This window comes from Ascaphus truei, chromosome 1, assembly GCF_040206685.1.
Source record: "Ascaphus truei isolate aAscTru1 chromosome 1, aAscTru1.hap1, whole genome shotgun sequence".
Taxonomy (NCBI): domain Eukaryota; kingdom Metazoa; phylum Chordata; class Amphibia; order Anura; family Ascaphidae; genus Ascaphus; species Ascaphus truei.
In genome coordinates this window covers 327710814-327734164 of record NC_134483.1, presented here as the reverse complement: position 1 = coordinate 327734164, position 23351 = coordinate 327710814, and the positions used below count along the sequence as shown (strand labels likewise).

Genomic DNA, 23351 nt, shown 5'->3' with positions numbered 1-23351 from the left:
TGATGAGGAACTCCTTCTTGGTGGTGCCTTCCGCTGGAGAGTAACTTCAGTCTCACACAGTGGAGTTGACTTAGAACTGGGCATCTTTATTGCAGTTGGTATGGGCAAACTGCCCCTCACAGCTAGCAGCTTAGCCGATCGTGGTCTGTACTTTCCCTTCCGAAGGTCTGCCCTCCCAATGAAGTTGGATCACCTCTCCCCTCAGGGAGATCACCACCTGTGCCAGGTCCCTGGACACAGTGTAGGCCCGGCCAGCCTTGCTGCTGCTGGCCCCTGAGTTAGAACTGTGTCACTAGTTAACTCACTAGTGAACACTTCAGCCTTCTGCTCTGAACTCAGTCTTGTAGAATAAACTTCACACTAACTTTGGGCAGTGCTGTGCCTTATATACCTCAGGAACAGGCACATCTCTGATGTCACTAATGGTGGACTCAGAGCATGTTACCACTCCCCTTGAATACATATGACACCTCACCAGGGTGTGAGGGCAAACCTCCATGATTGATGCTGGCAACCCTGTAACTTACCAGGCATACTGCCAGCATGAGAGAAAACTGTATGCAATTTTACAGCATGGCTACATATATATTTCTTTTTAGGGTAGAATTAGTGAAAAATTACATAATCTCTCATTTTGTGCCATGCACCATTATGTTTTATTTCATTTACTTTTGTGTGCGAAGAGTTTTATGAAGACCAATGAATATCCAATTCATATGCCAATTAAAACATATGTATGCTTGCAAATGCATTTGGGTATTCCGTAAAACTGGTGCGGCTGGTGACCCGCAAAGGGTGGTTTAAGATCTCCATTATTTCATTAAAACAGCCATCTCCTCAAAACAATGGCCAAATGAGACATCCAAACTCAAAGCACATGTTTGCTTTTAATCAGGGCATCTTGGCCTGTCATTGATGTTTATGGCATGATGTTTACCATGGTACCCTCTGCTTGCTTAATACATTTGAAATATTTCCAGGCAGGTGGGAACACCTTTTGTAAAGTGATATCTCCAGAATTAAAAATGGTTCACACCAATGAAGACAACTAATTGACCCCTCAAAAGAAAATAAATATATCTTTCAGAGAGCAGAGGGACAGTAGCTCTTGACAAATGTAATTAAAACAAAATAATAATTAACAAAGACACAGATCTCCAAGGACACAACATGTCAGAGATTTCTGTGATTTTGGGCAACAAAAACTAGTATTTTAGTGGAAAAGTACTGACTTCAACTGAGAACTTAATCCGATACTAAAAATGAGTGAGACTGGCTCCAGATCCCCGCGGGATTCCATCAAAGGGATCTGAAGAAAGGAAGCCCATTATCAGCCCTCTATCCCCCTGCACTGCACCTGCAATTGGAACGTCCAGGGAACCAAGCCTTCCGCCGCTCCCTCCCATTGGTCGAAACTCTCTCGCGTCACATGCTCCCCCCCCCCCCCCCCCCCCCCCCGGAATTTTCATAGAAGACGGCGGGGCGAGTTCCAGATGCTCGGTTTGAGTCGTCTCCTTGGCAACGCGGAGGCGTCCTGTGTCAACCAACTGCAGCGAGGTGCCCCCCTCCCCCTCTCGCGCTCCGGACAGTAGAACGTTCGCGGGGCAGAGAGGGTCTCGCGCAGGGGGAGGGGAAAAGCTGCAGCATCAGGTAACCCGGGGGTGAGACGGCGCTGCTGTTGATACTGAGCTGGGGCTCATGGTGAGGGTGCAGGACAGTGCTACATTGTGAGGGACGCACCAGCACATACTGCTGCCGAGGTGGTAACTTCACGTGCACCAGATCATTCCCAAGTCTTCCCCGGGTGCTGCACCTGTGCTTATTATGGGGCAGCAGGATAGTGTCACATTGTGAGTGGGGTCACACTGGTGTCATGAGGTCATCGCTCTGTCTGTCTCCGGTGGTAAGTGTTGGTGAATTGGGGTAACTGGGGATAGCATTGATTGAAGTGTGAGGATTTATAGTAGTACCTCTTGCTCGCTTGTTATTTACAATCTTGCTTTTGCAATGTTAATATTTTAGTGTAAAGGGCTGCATTTTGCTGTGCTCTTTCTTTACCAGTGCAGGATACACTTTGCACTTTGCTAATGACTATTAAGCAATTTTCATATATTCAAAAACGAGGAGTTTGGAAAGAAGAAAGGGAATACAAAAACAAGGGGGGGGGGGGGCGAGGGGGGCACTATGGCAAAGTAGGCTAACATTATCATCAGAGAACAATACATGTACAATCATGTATTTTTATAACTGTGCCCAGGACATACTTGAAAATGAGAGGTAACTCTCAGTGTATTAGTTCCAGGTAAAACATTTTTATAAATACATTAAATTAAAATACAGCTATAGACATCTTGGTTAAGATGTCCCAACGTTTTGGGACAGGTAAATACGAACCCCACTAGAGCGTTCGAGCATGGGGGTTAAGACTTAATATTATTTTGTATTTCACTCTTTTATTATATCATTATCACTTATTCACAATATTTATAAGTGCATTTAATTATATGTGCACCTTAGATAAATTGATAAGGTTGCTTTATTCACTTTACTGTATTAATAGTGATCACCTGTTAAGTTGTTTTGTGCCTATTATATCACTTTACACAGGTGCTTAGAAAAAGCAGGACATGTCACTTTGTGTCACCCAGGGATGTCTGTGATGGTGTCACATTCTAGGCCAGTGTTTTTTAACCTTTTTTTGGTTAAGGAAACCTATAATTGTATTGTGAAATTCTGAGGAACCCCAACCCTCTCTAATAGCGCGTCTGAGATCAGATGCATTGTAAGGAACCCCAACCCTCTCTAATAGCGCGTCTGAGATCAGATTCATTGTAAGGAACCCCAACCCTCTCTAATAGCGCGTAGAGAAAAAAAGGCGGCACACTGCAAGAGCCGGTACAGATAGCTGGACCAATAACCGTAAAAAAAACCTTTTATTGTAATTGAAAGTTTCACATCGTTCCAGCACTCATTTCAGACACGTTTCATGTCACAATGGTACTTTATCAAAGAGTGACTGCAGGTAGACAGGAGGATCCTTTTGTAGCGGTTTCCGGTGATTAATGAAATGCAGGATTCATGTAAATGCAAGCAACACCTGAAAGGCATGGCAGTACGCCAGGAATTTAAAAAGGAAGTCGCTACTCTGCGATATCTCCTGAATCCCATACATACAGTCCTCGTTTTACAACGCTTCACTTTACAACGAATGGCTTATCCAACGCTATGCAATGCATACCTATGTTCATTTTTACAACGCCAAAATGGCTTATCCAACGCTCTTACGACGCTTTGCAACGTTGTGTATGTGTGTGTATATATATATATATACACATTCACATAAACAACGTTGCAAAGCGTCGTAAGAGCGTATATATATAATATTATACTATATAATATTATATTATACTATATAATATATTATTTATTATGTTATATTATATATATATATATAATACAGTATATACACTATATAAGTTATGTGTGTGCTGCATATCTTATTGCCTACATAAAATATTTGGTGTATTTTAGTGTTAAAAATGCCTTCGGGAACGGAACATTTCATTTAAACAGTGTTCCTATGGGAAAACGTGTTTTGCTTTACAACGTTTCGCTTTACAACGCCATTTTGAGTAACGCATTGTGTCGGATAACCGAGGACTGCCTGTACAACCATACTAACATGCAAGGATAAAAATACATTGTATTCATTGCATCATAAATCAGAGGGATACTATATGCTAATAAATAAGAAATATCCACTAACAAAAAGGAAACCATCTTAATACAAGGTAATCAATTAAAATAAACTAAGATAAAATCACTACTGGAGATCCGTAAAAATACTCATGAAAATGGAATTATAAGTGACATAGTAATAATGAATAATAATAAGTTATATTAAATAATACATTGAAAGATACCTTAAACAATATTAATAAATAAGAACCAGACACCACAGCAGTACAAGGTGACATTAGATACTGCTATAAATCTATTGTAAATTATATATATGTGAATATATAAAGAAATACAAAACATGCAGGAGATATAACAATACCTGTTAAGCTATATAAATAAATATATGTGAAAAAAACCACAATAATAATGATGGATACCCAATAACTACCATCAACACCAAGGATAATATAGTATAAAGTAATATATTGTAACCAATAATAATAATGGCAAACACCCACGTATTGTATATCTGTATAAATAATAATATAATTTTAGTTATAAAATGTTTTACCAGCAAGTAATACATTGAGTTGCCTCTTGTTTTTAAGTATGTCCTGGACATAGAGTTATGATGACCAATACATAGTTACAAATACATAGTTACATTAAGTGAACAGGGTTATACATTATATACACAGTTGCACAGTTAAAGATAATATATATTATAGGCGTATGTAACAGTTACAGACCAGATTAAAATGTGAGACAGCTTTAGTTTTGAAAGAACTTACTGGTGGCGGCTGTGAGAGTCTCCGGTAGATTGTCCCAGTTTTGGGGTGCACGGTAAGAGGAGGAGCGGCCGGATACTTTGCTGAACCTTGGGATCATGAACAGTCTTTTTGGAGTCAGATCTCCGATAATCTGCTGCATGTGGTGGGGGTGAAGAGCTCGTTCAGATAGATGGGTAGCTTGCCCAGAAAGTATTTGAAGGCAAGACAGGAAAGATTAACTTTGTGCTTAGACTCAAGTGATGACCAATCTAGTTCTTGAGCATTTTGCAGTGATGTGTGTTGTGGTTACATTTGAGGACAAAGTGGCATAGTGAGTTGTAGAGGGTGTCAAATTTGCCAAGGTGTGTTTGGGGTGCCGTGCCATATACTATGTCATATAATGGTATATAGCAAAAATCCACCATATAAGGCCATATAACTGTAAATTATCTGTATGCGGACTGAGAATACATAACAAGAATATATAAGAGACCTCATAACAAATATATCATTGTGATATCAAACATACACCACTCAATAATCACAATCAACCGTTCCAGCACTCACTGACTATATGATAATAGTACTACGGGTTATGCCACAAGAAAAGATGATTTAATCTACACACAAGATAATACAGGGAGTAATGCAATATGAGGGTACAAACAGTGGGGACAAAAACACACACAGAGGTAGGGTAATCAGGGGGGCAACGTTTCGGGGGGACACCCCTTCCTAAGGCCCGTTCCCTCAGGTCTGAAAAGACCATAAGGTACTTCCCTTTACCCTTACACCCCAAAAACCAGAGCAACACTCAGAGACCTATTCACTGTTAAATGGAATCTCACATAAAGCACCATCAGTCCTGATTTCACCAGAGCATATATAGATAGAGAAAATCAGACCTTCAGGTAACATGACCAAGTATCTCTCCTATTCTCTCTCCGTCTCTCTCTCTCTCCACGGGTGTGCTGTTTTTGTCCCCACTGTTTGTTCCCTCATGTCGTTGCATTCCCTTTTCCCTATTGTGTTCACCCCAATCACCACCTGAATATATGTTCATTTGTTTACAACTGTATTTGTTTGCTACTGTGCTGCATTACTCCCTGTGTGTACATTAAATCATCTTTTCTTGTGGCATAACCCGTGGTACTATTATCATATAGTCAGTGAGTGCTGGAACTGTTGATTGTGATTATTGGTTAGGGGGGATTTGGGTCCTCCTAGTTCCGTTGCACCCTGCAGCTTCATTATCATAGTCTTGGGAGTGCTGTCCACTCAATATATATATAGACTTATACACCACTCAATAAACATGATATATCTAGATTGAGAAGTGTTTCTATATTGACTACATAAATTTATTCATAAAAATAATCATAAAAATAACTGTATAATAATATAGGGAGGTGAGGGAGAGATGATAGTGAACCACAACCAGGACACTTTGAAAGATGGAATTGTGTGAGAAAATGCTTGAGATCCCACTCGACATTGATGCCTGAGGGGGTCAAAGTGTCCAAAGTGTAGATCCAAAACAGCTCTCTTATTGAGATTATTTAACCTGTCCCCTCGTCATATTTATTGTGGAACATGTTCTGATCCTGTAAACAAAAAATTGATTATTCCATATGAAGGACACGTGGAAAAATGGTGAGACACTAGATAACTCATATCTTGTTTCTTAATCTAACCTGTTCCATAATTCTAGATCGTAAAGGTCTAATAATACGACCCACATAGCTTTTGTGGCAACCGCATTTCAAAAGATAAATTACAAAACTAGTATGACAGTTAATGAACGTTTTCATAGAATAATCAAATAAAAAATGTGTGATATTTTTTGTTGCTTGTGGTAGCATACTGGCACACCGAGCAATGACCGCAGCTAAACAAAACCTCTAGGTATTCCCCGTAAATTATAGACACGATTGGAGTTGAACAGAGTAGGGGATAGGTAAGAGTCCAATGTTTTTGCTCTTAGACAACCCATGGTACCCCCTGAGTGGTAGGTCGTATATCTTTGTCTAGGCATCAAGTGTCCCAATGTTTACGCACAATAGCACGTACAGTATCTGTTGTGACTGTCTATTATAAGTAGTAATAAACATGGGATAATCATATTATCTCCTCTTGAATTGAACTTCTTGTGAATATTTATACTATGTCTAGTTTTATGTTGGGCAAGATCATCCCTCTTGAGGGTGAAAGCATATAAAAATGCTTCTTTAATATCCTGGGGATTATAACCTCTGGCAATAAATCTCTGGGCTAAATCATTAGATTTGAGCAACACACGCATCTCGGTCAGAGCATAACCTTTTTAAACGGATAAACTGCCCTCTAGGAATGCCTTTCTTTAAGGGCCCTTGATGGCTGCTTTGAGCCTTTAGAAAGGAATTTCTTGAATGCTCTTTCCTGAATACAGTATATCAGTTTGAATGCGACCTTCTATGTCGATGTACAGGGTGACGTCTAAATAATTAATATGGTGTTCAAATGTGAATTGTAAATTTAAGATCATTCGTGTTTAATGCTTGAATGAAAGTGAGAAGTGAAGTGTTATCACCAACCCAAATAAAGATTCCATCGTCTATATAGCGCTTATAGAAAATAATATGATCATGAAAATAATTAGTGCCGCTATAAATGTGTTTACTATCCCATAAATAAGCTGGCATATGAGGGTGCAAGCGAAGTCTCCATAGCTGTGCCATGTGATAGTAATTCATATTGTGCATCAAAAAGAAAATAATTGTGCGTGAGTAAAAAAAAGTGATTAGAACCTAGAAGAAACGTGCACCGTGAAACAGAGAGATCTGGTGAATTTAAAAATTGCTGCACCGCTTGAAGTCCATGTGAGTGCTCAATGATAGAATACAGAGAGGTCACATCTAAGGTGACCCATCTGTAATTCTTAGTCCATTGAATCTCCTCTACAGAGAGATCAGTGGTGTCACATATATAAGATGACAACCCAAGAACCAATGGTTGCAGAAACCTATCCACATACCGTGACAGACCATCTCCCAAAGATCCAATGCTCGCCACGATGGGCCGGCTCAGAGGGCGAGCGATTTGTGGATCTTTAGGAGATGGTGGAACACTAGTATGATTGGATATGGACAGCTGAGGAACTCTAAGGCTGTGTCCCCACTGGGGCTGACCGCGCTCATGCTTGAGAGCGGTGACGTCACCAACTCTCTAGCATGAGCGCCGGGTGTCCTGTCTATTTTACAAGCAGGAGCGGGTGGGGGGGGGGGGGCATGTTGAGGGCGCTTCAAAGTCACTTTTTTTTGTCTCAAGCGCCAAGCTTGGGAGAGCAAAGCACGATCGCGCATGCACCGCGTGAGCGTGGAGGTCAACATAAAGAGTACAGGAAGTAAAAGCGGCAAGCGCCGAGCGCACAGCATGCTCAGCGCCAATGGGGACGCTGCCTTACTCCTTATTACTTAATACACATAAAATGTTGCCCTATTGGAGCAACTCTTGAAGTTCTCCTAAGGCTGGTGTTATTGTAAGCGTTTGCACGCATGACGTTGCACATCGCGCACGTGTTTTGCGCATATAGGCCAAACAATTACGCGTGCGCCTAGGATGCGTGGCCATGACATCACAAGGGTAGGCCTCACTGTGATTGGCTCAGTGGCACGGTAGCCGCTGGAAAAGACACATTTCTTTCTTTCCACACAGCTGCCGTACCAACGCTGTCTGTGTGCGCGTGTCGGCATTGGATACACAGTCATAGGGAGACAAGACTTTTTTTCATTGCCGCACGTGCTTAGTATAATACAAGCCTTAGAATGGTTTAGTGGGATCTCTCTTGAGAAGTGAATAGGAGTGTGTCTCCCTCAACTGTCTAAGGGCTTCTTTTTGATATTGTAAAGACGATAGTATCACCAGGGCCCCTCCCTTAATCAGCATTCTTAATAAATATAGCTGTATTGTTCCTCAAGGCATTCGCTTCATTACACTGTTCTAGGTGGTTATAACTTCAATGTGCAAGTGGCAACGTAATTACATTTTATGTGGTGATGGTGCCACATTTTGACTAAGGATACCCCAGGTCTGTCGGTGCTCTGTAATGAGGAGGGCTAATATTATTTATTATTATTATTATTATTATTATTTTTTAAACCTAAGGAGCAGGAGGGTCTGGTGCGTGGGTTAGAAGTACCAGGTAGAGTGATGTACTGCACTGGGTAAGGGGTCCAGTACCTCTAGAGTCTTCAAGCTGGGCCCGGAACAAGGTTGGCATGGCCATGGGTGATGGCTTTCCATTGTGGGTCGTGATGCATTATATCACGTTCTAGTAGGTGACATCATCGTATTCTAGGACAGCGGTTTTCAGCCTGTGTAAACCTTTGCTCATTGCAGACATTTTTCCCTTTAAAACAGTATAATTTTGTTTTGCCATATTTGTGTTGTGTTATAATTGTAGAATTTCAATTGTATTGTTAGAAAATAGTATGTAATATAGAAAGTGTTTAGTTTATTTAAAAAGAAGTTATGTCTTACAGCAGCAATAGTGTTTTTACATCGTGGATTGGGGCTCGACAAAGTCAGAATCAAGTTAAGGAGGTTTCAAAGAGTCACAATACACTTTTAAGCAAAGTCACAGTTCTTAAAGCAACAGTTCAAGCTGCCATTTAAATATATATGTATATATCTATATCTATCCCATTCAATATGTGCATCAATACAATCCACGAATGATAGTTCAGTAGCTAAGTTGCTAATCGATCCGTGCTCGCATGTTATCGATCGGGGAAGATTCGGCTCGGGAATTCACTAAATGGCTGTCAGTGCAACAGAAGAGGACCCAAGATGCAAAGTTCTGTTGGGAAGATCATGTGACCAGGCAGTCACTAGATACAATTGGTGCACTGCTAGAGAGAGGGCAGGGCTAAAATAAGGGGTGTGCCAGAGCCTGTTTCAGAAGAGGAAGGGAATGTGACTTTGTAAATGGTTGCTATAGGAACCAACAATTGCTTGTTACATTATAATACATTTTTTTTAAATGCTACATGTATTTTCTCATAGTACAGAACTGATTTATTTAAAAAAACACACATGTAGGGTATTGCTTGAACTGCAGCTTTAAAAGGTTGAAAGCCCCTGTTCTAGAAGAGGGGGGAAATGAAGACAAGGTGCACAAGGCACTGTAAGTATTCAATGATTTATAGTTGGTAAAAAAGGAATATCAAGACTTACAATTATATTACAATTCTGACACATAGTAGATTAAACCAAAATTTCCATTTTGCGCAGTGAACTGTGTTTTGAAGACAATGCTGCCATGTTCTAGGCAGTGATACTCTTGAAGTAGTGGCAGAGTTAGAGGACAAGCAAGTACTTTTCTGGGAGTCTGTGCAGTGTGGCTGTATACTACTGTAGTTAAACAATACACAAGAGTTTTGCAGCTTGAAAACTGGAACAAAACGCGCGTAAAAAACAAGCCCTGTTTTTCATTTTTGAAGCTGGGAGACGTTGATAAATAAAACCCACAGTTACATAGGACGGGAGATCTCAGGTGCAATTCAGATAATCATTAAAAGTCATTATTTTCTTGATTTAGTCTCAAGTCCTCCAAAATTTCCCTCAAAAAGATAGTATTTTATCACAAATCGATGGCTGTTTCACTTGGCTTACTCTTCTAAACAAAGCAAGATGAGCATATGCTGTTGGACTGTAAATCAGCCTTGCAGATAACCACTCACCTGGGTTGAGTGGCACTTTATGCAGTATCAGGTATGTCCTCTCGGCTCACTCACCCTTCTCCCAGATGGACCGCAGGGCATGATGAAGTGGGTGGGAGGAGGCGGAGGGAGGTAACGGTGGCTCTTGAGTGAGAGAGGAGATGGACTTGGCATCGGCAAGCAATGAGGTACAAACTGTCACACTCACTCGTGTCACTCTCCCCCATGTCACCAGCACTCGTCACCCCCCCCCCCCCCACTGTGTCACCTCCTCTCCTCTCTCATGTTACCCCCTCTCAGGGTGAGCTGCTAAATCATTTTGTGGGCTGGTCAAGTTGTAGTACTTATCTGCATGGCTGCTGTAAATAGTAATTCAGTCAGATTGTGAAGGTGGAATGCATTAAAGGCAGAATAAATATACGAAACATTGTCAATTTCTGGTTCCTTTTGGGGGAAAAAGTGTTTATTTTATTAACTTTTTTTCTTTTTAAAGCATATTGGCGTTGAGGCCATTAAAAAAAAAAAAAAAAAAGGAGGTACAACAGAGGGCTGCAGTGTTGTCTCTTTGGTGATGTGATTTACTGTACAGGAAGTTCCAGGTACCATATACATCAAAGAAATTCTACAAAGTACATTGTTAGCTCTCCATGGAGGACAAGAAGATACGATGTTACTGAATTATCTTGCAGCTTAGATACATGTAACGCTGGTGATAAATCACTGCTATAGAAACGGTGGAAAAAGAACTGACGCCAGGCTGGTTTCCTTGGCTACTAGTCTGTCCTCCCTTGCAGTCAGTCCTGGTAAGAGCAGGCCTGCCAGGAGTTATCATGGGTTTTCCACACTCACAGTAGCTTCTTGAGTGACTGGGGAGGCGGTGGGACTAGGCCTGTGTATGTCCAATCACTTGATTCAGACCTGGTACCTACTTCCCTTATACTTAAGGAGCTGCACTGCTAAATTTAGTCAGTGCCTCTACCTCCTTGAGAGAGGCTGGTCTACCCTAACAACTGTGCAGAGCTCTGTCAAGTTTGTATTCTCTCCCCTAGGGGAGTGGAGGAGGGGGGGGGGATGACGACAACTATACCCTTTACTTCACCAGGGAGTAAGGGAAGAGCATGGACTGCTTCGGGTGCCCTTGGCCAGGGTACATCCTGAGGGTGAAGCCCCAAGAAGTGAGCTGTGTATGCTGTAACATCTGCCAGTGCACTAAATAAAGTGATCCTATTGAAATATATCCTCATGCCTGAGACTGCAATCTATCAGGGGGAGTGGAAGTGAGTTCTCATGCAGGGATTGTCTCCACATCCCTGGAGCCTGCAAGAGATGGATTTGCTGACACCGAGAGAAAGAATCAGATACTTCACCAGAAGCCTGTTCTGTTCTCCTCCACAACACTGCGGGAGACTCAGATCTACTGTAAGCCAGCATGTATGTACCACCCCACACCATGGAGTAGTGAAATCTCCCAGAGGGTGGGGGAAACACCGCTACAGAACATTTTAGAATAAAATCACAATCTTTTAAACACCGACCTCTTGCTTCAATCAAGTGGTCCCTTGTCACTGGCAGAGTCATAAGTGACATCACAGGAGGTGACAGTTGCACAGCAGAGCGATGCAGAACACTGAACATGGCGGCAGTTGTACATTTCTTGGAGACACTAAATGTACGGGTACGTCCAGCTGGGATCTAACATCTTTAAGATAAAAACCTATTTCAACTGCAATCTGTAATTTATTTCCACAAGTAAGATTGAATTTGGAGCAGTGATACAGGTACCTAACCTGTTAACTAAAAGAAAACTGTTCCCTATGTGAGGCCCTCCTAACGCAATTACTTAATTCGCGTCGTCATGCTCCGCCTCTCCCCTCTCACGTCCTGACACTAAACGCGGCTGGACCTGCTCCTCCCCATGTGAATGAGGAGAGTAAACTAAGGCCCGTCTTAAGTTACATGGAGCTGATTGACACATTAAAAAATCGGAGCAGTATTTTTAAATGAATGCTTTAAACTTAACTTTTCCAGGATACACAATAGCTTTGAAGGGGTTTTACAATCTATATGTAACCTCCTTTTTGCGATACGTTTGCCATCAAAGTTGTAAGCTTAGCGGTGCACATTTTTTTTTGTCTGACTAATGATGGCACTATAATTATTTTGCAAACACAGACTCCAAGGGATTTTCTGTGAGTTGCCCAGTTTTACAACCTGCCTCCCATCCTATGGACTGATGTGTAAATCTCCGGGAATCTGTGAGAGCTGACAAGTGTCTGCCTCCATCTCCCTCTGTTCTCCAAACTTGTCTAAGCAGCATCAGGTTCTGAAAGTAACCTGAGAAGCCTGCTGAGAGGATCTTTGTCTCCCCTGGGGCTTTTAACTGTTGGGTTGGCATAACAACCAGACACAAAGCAGGACTGCACTGGAGATACATGCGCTAACTTTGGACTATAACAGAAGCCTGTATGTAGCTTACAGCTACAGAGCCTGGATGTGGTGGGGCAGAATTAGTTATTACTGGGTTCCTCATATTGATAGGAACTCCAGGGAGAGCATAATTTTGTCTTTATATGTAGCTATCACAATGATATTCCCTAGCTGAGCGAGAGAAGAAACGCAGGGGGTCGTGCTCTTTTAACGTGTCTGGTGGAGTTGCTGTGACTTGCGTTCATTGTCCCAAGAACATCTCGCCAGGGTTAGAAATTTCCAATCCTTAATGTTGAAATAATTGTCTTGAAACTGCATCTTTGCCCTGATACTGTGCAGGTATTGTTCTAACATTAAACTTTATTACTTTAAAGTGCACCTTAAAACAGCAGTCCGAGACGCATTTTCTTTCCCTCGTACCCTTCCAGGGGATGGTTTTTATTTTTTAAATCCAAATTTTTATTCAGAAGATATGAGCATTTGAAATATCCATTTTGACCTGTCGGACATTTAATGTCTCCTCAGAGCGAAGTGGAGTCTGAGGTTACCATTGTGACACCTCTGCAGACAGATAAACATAAGTAGCTTGAATCCAGTGTTCCCACAAGGAGCATACATGCATATATATATATAGGTTGCACACCTGCCTAAGACATGCAGATGAGCATACAGCTATATTTGCATATATATATATATCTATATATATATATATATATATACATATATATATATATATATATATATGCAAATATAGCTGTATGCTCATCTGCATGTCTTAGGCAGGTCTGCAACCTATATATATATATATGCATGTATGCTCCTTGTGGGAACACTGGATTCAAGCTACTTATGTTTATCTGTCTGCAGAGGTGTCACAATGGTAACCTCAGACTCCACTTCGCTCTGAGGAGACATTAAATGTCCGACAGGTCAAAATGGATATTTCAAATGCTCATATCTTCTGAATAAACATTTGGATTTAAAAAATAAAAACCATCCCCTGGAAGGGGCTCCTTGTGGGAACACTGGATTCAAGCTACTTATGTTTATCTGTCTGCAGAGGTGTCACAATATATATATATATTACAAGATTAGAAATAAGAAAATAAGATTTACTGCCGCTCTCCTACTATATGGGGGAATTGTGCTTGTCTATCGGGTGCATACGGGACTGGGATAACGCAAAAATAGGGGAAGGTTAACAGAGTAACCAAAGATTCCTATGTGCACTCACTATGACCATTGAGGACTGGGAAATATTAAATCCTAGGTTAACCCCTAAATAGCCACTCACTAATATTATCTAAAATTAAATTTATTGAAGATATATGCAATGGACCACAAATACTCCATTAAAAATAACGGGGAGAAAGTGACTTCAATGGAGGGAATTGTAACAGCTCCTGTCAATAGGCTTGTCTAAATCCAGAGATATGCAACTGTCATGCGCTCCTAGGCTAAAGTTGAATGAAGCACTGGTTGTGCAGGGCTGGTAGGAAAATGAGAGAATAAATAAAGACCACTATAAAAGTTGGAGCTCAGGGGCAAAACAGCAATCTTACCCCTGTCAGCTCATCCATCCTGAGTCCAATAGTTCCTCAGCAGTGAGTCCTACAGCGTGCATCCGGCAGAGAGGTCATATGGAAGGGAGAGGTGTATCCGGAGCAACAGCAAAACAGCCCAATTGGAGACACACAGTGGACACAGCAGGCTGCAGCACAGCCTCCTCCTCTACATGTTTCACGCACACAGGCGCTTCGTCCAAGACGAAGCGCCTGTGTGCGTGAAACATGTGGAGGAGGAGGCTGTGCTGTAGCCTGCTGTGTCCACTGTGTGTCTCCAATAAAGCTTTGATGTTCAATTTTGGATTGTGGCATCATTGGGCTGTTTTGCTGTTGCTCCGGATGCACCTCTCCCTTCGGCTTGTCTAAATCCCCTGACGGAACAGTGGGAAATGGTGAATTGTGAACCAGTGTTAATGGTTACCTCCCCATTCACCATTTCCCACTGTTCCGTCAGGGGATTTAGACAAGCCTATTGACAGGAGTTGTTACAATTCCCTCCACTGAAGTCACCTTCTCCCCGTTATTTTTAATGGCGTATTTGTGGTCCATTGCATATATGTTCAATAAATTTAATTTTAGATAATATTAGTGAGTGGCTATTTAGGGGTTACCCCAGGATTGAATATTTCCCAGCCCTCAATGGTCATAGTTAGTGCACATAGGAATCTTTGGTTACCCTGTTAACCTTCCCCTCTTTAAGATTAGAAATAAGTATGTTACTTTAAAAGTAATTTTACTCTTTTTCTAACAAAGCCATTTACACACTGACAATTTGTTGGTCAAAAAAGTATTGTGTATGTGTGTATTTTTTTTTTTTTTTTAGTGGAACTGCCCAAAGGTTGGACATCTTTTTAGAAAGGACAGGTATACAGGGATATACCAAATAAGTAAACATGGGAAGGATGTTGATCCAGGGATTCATCCGATTGCCAATTCTTGGAGTCGGGAAGGAATTTATTTTTCCCCTTCATGGGGTTTTTGTTTGCCTTCCTCTGGATCAATAAGTAAGTATAGATATAGGATAAAGTATCTGTTGTCTAAATTTAGCATATGTTGAACTTGATGAATGAACGTCTTTTTTCAACCTTATCTACTATGTAACTATGTAACAAAAAAGGACTAAAAAATACAATTAAAAGGCGGATTCACTGTCATTATTAACTTGTGCTACCTAGGTTTGATAACAAAATATATTTTTTTCAGGTCCATCTATATGTTAATCACAAGTAAACCAGGTTTCGTACACCGATAAATGTAAAAAAAAATTGTTAAACATTTATTGCAACATATCGATGGATCGTCAATAGCCCCTTTGAATAAATTGAATTTGAATTTCTTCAGCCAATTTATTAGGTTTATTTAGATTGTCCACAATTTGCAAAACTAAGAAACCAACCAAGTGTGGGTGTCTCCAGGAGTTATTTAGTCTCCGTTGTTTGCATGCCATGGTAAGCCTTCCTTGTAAAAGTTACCAGTGTGTTAGAAAACCATAAGTCCATCGATATGCTGCACTACATGTTTGTAAATATTATGTGTATATGTGTGTGTGTTTTGTCAGTGCGAGGCGGGGTGTATGATGAAGTAATGAAACGCATTGGGTCACCTGGGTACGCAAAGATGCAGGGACTACGGACTCGTGCTTTGCTGAGACAGCACTGATCGGCTGGTATCAAATATTACTTACATTTTCTGTGAATACAGAACATGCAGAACAGTGCGTTGTGGTTCCCTGTTTGACTGGATAAGAAATTTGTTGAACTGGAGGTTCCTCATTGGGGAGACTTTAAATGTATGCATCGGCCGGACAGCTGAGAGAACTTGCGACTGTGAGAGCAGACCTGTCTCCACACAGAGGCTGTGCAGGTTCACAGTTGACGGGAGGAAAAAACCTAAACTCTTTCAAACTTCTGAATCATCGGGCCAACTGGATCTCTGGTAACATCCCTGCTATGTTATACCCACTTGTACATTGTGAGTGAGCATTTGTCTGCTGTTTGTGTATTAAAGTAATTTACCTTTGTTAACAGTATTACTATGGAACGTGAACTCCTCTCTTTTTTTTTGTGTGTGTGTATGTACAGTATATACATATTAGTATGGGTGTGTCAAATCTTGTTCACTCAGTGTCTATAGTTGCACTATCTGGCCCTGTCAGGGTTAGCAGACTTTTGCCACCCTTAAAAAAACAAAAAAAAAAAAACTTGTATTTCTCCTCCATAGTATTTCAGTAATTTCACTGCATGTTCATACAATCTATGTGCATATATAATCTAAGGTATGACTTCTAATTTCATGGACATTGCAGACTGCTTTCAGATCTTGTTAAAAGTGCTTTTTTAATGTTCTTGCAACTTCAGTGTAACAAAATCTTTTACTTGATGGACAATACCTTTGTCTGAGCAGCCCGTCTTTTGTCCTCGTAAAAAGAGACCTGCCCACTGAGGTTAGGATTAGAGGAAGGACACAAACTTGTTAAAATTACCTGCCTCAGGAGGTGACATTATTAAATCACCCCCTCTTGTCCTTACAATTTGCGTATATTCGATATACAGGCTTTGTTGTAGCTAGATTTCTACAATGGCAGACTGGAACTTGTGGGTCAGTTTATAGCAAATAAAAATACCCATTGTGAGCACATTCACAAGTCTCAGACAGACGTGAAACCCTGCAACCATCATCTCTTGGGCTACGCTTATACTAAGGGCTACAGCAATTAGACTGCGTGACGTCAGCCGTCGCAATAGCGACTCCTGCACTCTAGTGCAGGAGACCAGAGGGTGACCGGGGGGTGTGGCGGTGGCATGGCCATGAGCGGTTCGCTCCCATTTGCTGAACCACTCACGTGCCACTGAGTCAAGAAAAAGTCAAAATCTTTTGACTACCGGCGATCGCAACCGCTCAGTCGCTCTGCATATATGTATGTATGTATGTGTGTATGTATGTATATATATGTGTATGTATATGTATATGTATATATATATATATATATATATATATATATATATATATATATATATATATATATATATATATATATATATATATATATATATATATATATATATATATATATGTATTGTGACAGAAACCAGGGTATGGTGATAAATTCCATATATAGGGCTCCCAGGATACTGAACAGTTTCTATCCTGTTTAGGCTGGAAAGTGCAGCCTCAGAATGCATGCACTCCATCCCACAGTTTGGCAAGAACTGAGGGGTGAGGGATCCAGACCAGAGTTTGTCTGCTGCCTGATTTCTGTCACCTGTCCTGCTAGTTAGAGAGCAGGTATTTAAGGCTGATTTCCTGGTTCCTCTCCCCTCTCCCCAAGAGCCTGGAGGCAGGAAGGCTGCTGGAAGCAGAGAGGGGAAACGCCTCTCACCAAACAGGTTAAATCATTCTGTTCCTTTTGTCTAAATCTGCAAAGTTCCTTATTTTTTGTTGTTGGAACTGGATAAGCCAGTCCAACCCCAGTTAGGGAAAACCTTAGTTAAGTTATCGCTCAGACGAGCAGGGTTTTTGTTTTCTTATGTATTATTTTGAATTCAATGTGGCAGTCTCAGTGCCTGGGACTGAATAAACCAGGCAATAGCCTGTTTAAAGGAACAGCACGTTACGCCTCGTCATTTAACCTACCCTAAAAGACCGTGTTCTAACAGTCCCGGACAGACGGCGGAGCCCCGGAGTGAGCCATTTGTCACATATGGTGGAGAATGCGGGCAAAACACTAAAAGGTCTGCGGGTTAAAGAACTTTAAAAAAAAAAAAAAAAAAATTCCCTCTGCAAACAAGATGGACGACGTGGTGAGTCAACTGGTACGCAATGTCGCTGCCCAGAAAGACGCGAATGAAACCCAGCAACAGCTGTTGATAGCCCAGCAAGAGACTAATGCAAACCAGCAACAGACGAATGCAAACCAGCAACAGACGAATGCAGCCCTGCAAGAGGCGTATGCAGCTCTGCAAAACGCGAATGCAAACCAGCAAGAGACAAATCGCTTGCTGAGAGAGGAGCAACAATGGTTCGCCCAGGGCTTACAGCAGGAACTCGAGATCCTGAGAGACTATCATTAAGACTCCACTGGCAGAGGCAGCCCCAGTCCCGAAAATGACCAGGGCAAGCCACTACCTTCAGAAGATGGGGCCCTCGGATGATGTTGAAACCTTCTCACTTTTGAACGCACGGCACAGAGAGAGGGTTGGCCAGAAGCTGTGCTTGACACAGTTTGGTCTGCTGGACTAACTGCTAACCCCGCTAAATGTACTATTGGTCTGGAGGAGGCCAAGTATCTGGGGTTTTCTATTGGCAGAGGTTTACTCAAACCCCAAACACTCAAAGTAGAGGCGATACAAAATTGGCCAAGGCCAGTTACAAAAAAACAAGTAAGGACCTTTTTGGGATTAATTGGTTACTATAGATGGTTTATTCCCAATTTTGCAACTAAGGCAACCCCACTAACCGACCTCACAAAAGGAAGAGGGCCGCTAATGGTAAAGTGGTCCCCCGAAACCGAACAGGCCTTTAGAAGCCTGAAAGAAGCTCTCTGTGCCCAACCAGTGTTGGTCACACCTGACTTCTCTAAAGAGTTTTTAGTCCAAACCGACGCATCTGAGGTAGGGCTGGGGGCTGTACTCTCCCAGGAGTCCCAAGGTGAGGAGCACCCCATCCTTTATTTAAGTAGGAAACTAAATCCCCAGGAGAAAAATTACTCCATAGTCGAGAAAGAATGTCTCGCAATAAAGTGGGCTGTAGAGACGCTCAAATACTATCTGTTGGGGAGAAAATTCCGGTTGGTCACAGATCATGCACCCCTCACCTGGATGTGTCAAAACAGAGAGAAGAATGCTAGAGTGACCAGGTGGTTCCTAAGACTACAACCCTTTAAATTTTCTGTGGAACACAGGTCAGGGCACAAACATGGCAATGCTGACAGGTTGTCAAGGATGCAGTCCCTGATATCCATGGTCGCTCATCCCTCGAGGTCTGAGCTGGGGGGGAGGATATGTGACAGAAACCAGGGTATGGTGATAAATTCCATATATTGGGCTCCCAGGATACTGAACAGTTTCTATCCTGTTTAGGCTGGAAAGTGCAGCCTCAGAATGCATGCACTCCATCCCACAGTTTGGCAAGAACTGAGGGGTGAGGGATCCAGACCAGAGTTTGTCTGCTGCCTGATTTCTGTCACCTGTCCTGCTAGTTAGAGAGCAGGTATTTAAGGCTGATTTCCTGGTTCCTCTCCCCTCTCCCCAAGAGCCTGGAGGCAGGAAGGCTGCTGGAAGCAGAGAGGGGAAACGCCTCTCACCAAACAGGTTAAATCATTCTGTTCCTTTTGTCTAAATCTGCAAAGTTCCTTATTTTTTGTTGTTGGAACTGGATAAGCCAGTCCAACCCCAGTTAGGGAAAACCTTAGTTAAGTTATCGCTCAGACGAGCAGGGTTTTTGTTTTCTTATGTATTATTTTGAATTCAATGTGGCAGTCTCAGTGCCTGGGACTGAATAAACCAGGCAATAGCCTGTTTAAAGGAACAGCACGTTACGCCTCGTCATTTAACCTACCCTAAAAGACCGTGTTCTAACAGTCCCGGACAGACGGCGGAGCCCCGGAGTGAGCCATTTGTCACATATGGTGGAGAATGCGGGCAAAACACTAAAAGGTCTGCGGGTTAAAGAACTTTAAAAAAAAAAAAAAAAAAAATTCCCTCTGCAAACAAGATGGACGACGTGGTGAGTCAACTGGTACGCAATGTCGCTGCCCAGAAAGACGCGAATGAAACCCAGCAACAGCTGTTGATAGCCCAGCAAGAGACTAATGCAAACCAGCAACAGACGAATGCAAACCAGCAACAGACGAATGCAGCCCTGCAAGAGGCGTATGCAGCTCTGCAAAACGCGAATGCAAACCAGCAAGAGACAAATCGCTTGCTGAGAGAGGAGCAACAATGGTTCGCCCAGGGCTTACAGCAGGAACTCGAGATCCTGAGAGACTATCATTAAGACTCCACTGGCAGAGGCAGCCCCAGTCCCGAAAATGACCAGGGCAAGCCACTACCTTCAGAAGATGGGGCCCTCGGATGATGTTGAAACCTTCTCACTTTTGAACGCACGGCACAGAGAGAGGGTTGGCCAGAAGCTGTGCTTGACACAGTTTGGTCTGCTGGACTAACTGCTAACCCCGCTAAATGTACTATTGGTCTGGAGGAGGCCAAGTATCTGGGGTTTTCTATTGGCAGAGGTTTACTCAAACCCCAAACACTCAAAGTAGAGGCGATACAAAATTGGCCAAGGCCAGTTACAAAAAAACAAGTAAGGACCTTTTTGGGATTAATTGGTTACTATAGATGGTTTATTCCCAATTTTGCAACTAAGGCAACCCCACTAACCGACCTCACAAAAGGAAGAGGGCCGCTAATGGTAAAGTGGTCCCCCGAAACCGAACAGGCCTTTAGAAGCCTGAAAGAAGCTCTCTGTGCCCAACCAGTGTTGGTCACACCTGACTTCTCTAAAGAGTTTTTAGTCCAAACCGACGCATCTGAGGTAGGGCTGGGGGCTGTACTCTCCCAGGAGTCCCAAGGTGAGGAGCACCCCATCCTTTATTTAAGTAGGAAACTAAATCCCCAGGAGAAAAATTACTCCATAGTCGAGAAAGAATGTCTCGCAATAAAGTGGGCTGTAGAGACGCTCAAATACTATCTGTTGGGGAGAAAATTCCGGTTGGTCACAGATCATGCACCCCTCACCTGGATGTGTCAAAACAGAGAGAAGAATGCTAGAGTGACCAGGTGGTTCCTAAGACTACAACCCTTTAAATTTTCTGTGGAACACAGGTCAGGGCACAAACATGGCAATGCTGACAGGTTGTCAAGGATGCAGTCCCTGATATCCATGGTCGCTCATCCCTCGAGGTCTGAGCTGGGGGGGAGGATATGTGACAGAAACCAGGGTATGGTGATAAATTCCATATATTGGGCTCCCAGGATACTGAACAGTTTCTATCCTGTTTAGGCTGGAAAGTGCAGCCTCAGATTGCATGCATTCCATCCCACAGTTTGGCAAGTGCTGGAACTGAGGGGTTAGGGATCCAGACCAGAGTTTGTCTGCTGCCTGAGTTCTGTCACCTGTCCTGCTAGTTAGAGATCAGGTATTTAAGGCTGATTTCCTGGTTCCTCTCCCCTCTCCCCAAGAGCCTGGAGCCAGGAAGGCTGCTGGAAGCAGAAAGGGGAAACGCCTCTCACCAAACAGGTTAAATCATTCTGTTCCTTTTGTCTAAATCTGCAAAGTTCCTTATTTTTTGTTGTTGGAACTGGATAAGCCAGTCCAACCCCAGTTATGGAAAACCTTAGTTAAGTTATCGCTCAGACGAGCAGGGTTTTTGTTTTCTTATGTATTATTTTGAATTCCATGTGGCAGTCTCAGTGCCTGGGACTGAATTAACCAGGCAATAACTGTTTAAAGGAACAGCACGTTACGCCTCGTCATTTAACCTACCCTAAAAGACCGTGTTCTAACAGTCCCGGACAGACGGCGGGGCCCCGGAGTAAGCCGTTTGTCACAGTATATATATATATATATATATATATGTTTATATATACAACAAAAAGCTGCAGCCAGCACTCCAAGCAACAAATGTAAAGTCAAGGTGCATGCTCCATAGAAATCAATATAGAAACCCTGTCTCCCATAAGAGAAGGCACAAAAGCAGCAACACATAGATAAAGCAAAAAGACATGTATTAGCAGTTACAAAACAGCACACTATAAACCCAACGTTTCGGTCCTAGACAGGACCTTCCTCAGGGGGGTGCTACCAGACAATGACACCCAGAGAACATATATACCCCATAGTTCACCATGTGAGGACAATTAGAGGCAGCTAATTGTACAATCCTGGAGCTCCACGAGTGCAATCAGTGTATGAGGTAGTACGGCGGCCATCTTGGAAATCAGGAGACAGCATACATTGCTCTATCTCGCATGGGCAGATGAGTACAGGCTCCCCCGGTGGACAAAAAAATCCTAGCGTCCAATGTTGCTAGGAAACGCATGTGTGGCGTCATAAAGTCCTGGGAAGTCAGCTCAAAGTAAAGTTGCGCATGTGCAGGGCTCTGTGACAGCACCAGAGTGTCACGCCGATCTGGTACCCCATTCAGTGTCAATTGCATCAGTGTGGCAGCTCCCTAAAGAAAATGACAGTGAAGGAACAAGTGAATCAACACATAAGGGGGAATAAAAACAATTTCCAGAGTTGAGGGTGACTGTTTAGATGGCAAGGGGAGGGATAACAAGGGGAGGGAGGGATAACAAGGGAAAGGAGGAGGTAGAGCAAAAACATGCATATAAATTAGGCAATTGTAAATGGCATACTGGTTAAATATTAATATTCAGTACTGCACCATTGGGGAACAATAATGCAAAGTCCCGGCAATGGAAACCTAAATATGAGCATCTATGCATTAATGAAGCGAAAAGGACACAGAACAAAAATTCAAAAAATGCAATCACAAAAAACATCCTAATTTGAAATCTTCATTTAGTCCTCGCGGAGCCATTGTGTTAAGTTCAAAAATCATGCGAGTTTCAAGTTGTAACAGCAATTTGCCCCTGTCTCCTCCACGGGCGCCAGCATGTGCTTGCATGATGGGCATGCATCGTAGCGTTGCCAAGCTATGCTTGTGATCTTTAAAATGTCTTGCTACCGGTTGCAGTTTGAGATCCTCATTATTCGTACTGTCAAGTAATGCCTTCCTGATGGAGGAGAGGTGCAAGCTCATACGCTCCTTCAACATACGTGTGGTTTTACCAATATAATACAGGTCACATGGACACCGGATGATGTATACAACGAATTTACTCTCACAGTTCATGTAATCCTTTATTTTAATGGCTTTTCCACTGTGTGGATGGACAAAGCTTTTCCCCAATATCATGTGTTGACAGTTTATACAGCCATGACATTTGTGTACACCGGGAGTTTTGGAGAGCCAATTCGTAGGGCTGGCATACTTGGATACCGGATCTGCCTGTGTCAATAGGTCACCTATGTTTCGGCCCCTGCGGTAACAGAATAATGGTGGTTTGGTGAAGGTTTTCCCAATTCTTTTGTCGTTTTCCAAGATGTGCCAGTGTTTCGTGATACTTCTACGAATAGTACATGATGAAGTACTAAAAGTGGTATTAATCCCAAAACAATCTGAAGTGCTGGTTTGGATGGTT

At 42.3% G+C, this 23351-nt stretch overlaps 1 protein-coding gene across 6 annotated transcripts in view; it reads left to right on the top strand.

Moving 5' to 3' along the window:
* The first annotated feature begins 1522 nt into the window (after positions 1–1522).
* CCDC158 (coiled-coil domain containing 158) overlaps positions 1523–23351 on the top strand; it is a 132629-nt gene continuing 110800 nt past the window's right edge. For 3 of the 6 annotated variants that reach the window (XM_075606718.1, XM_075606720.1, XM_075606716.1), the window contains exon 1: positions 1671–1903. The gene's annotated coding sequence lies outside the window, so the exon portion shown is untranslated. The other 3 variants (XM_075606717.1, XM_075606726.1, XM_075606719.1) reach the window with 3 other exon arrangements.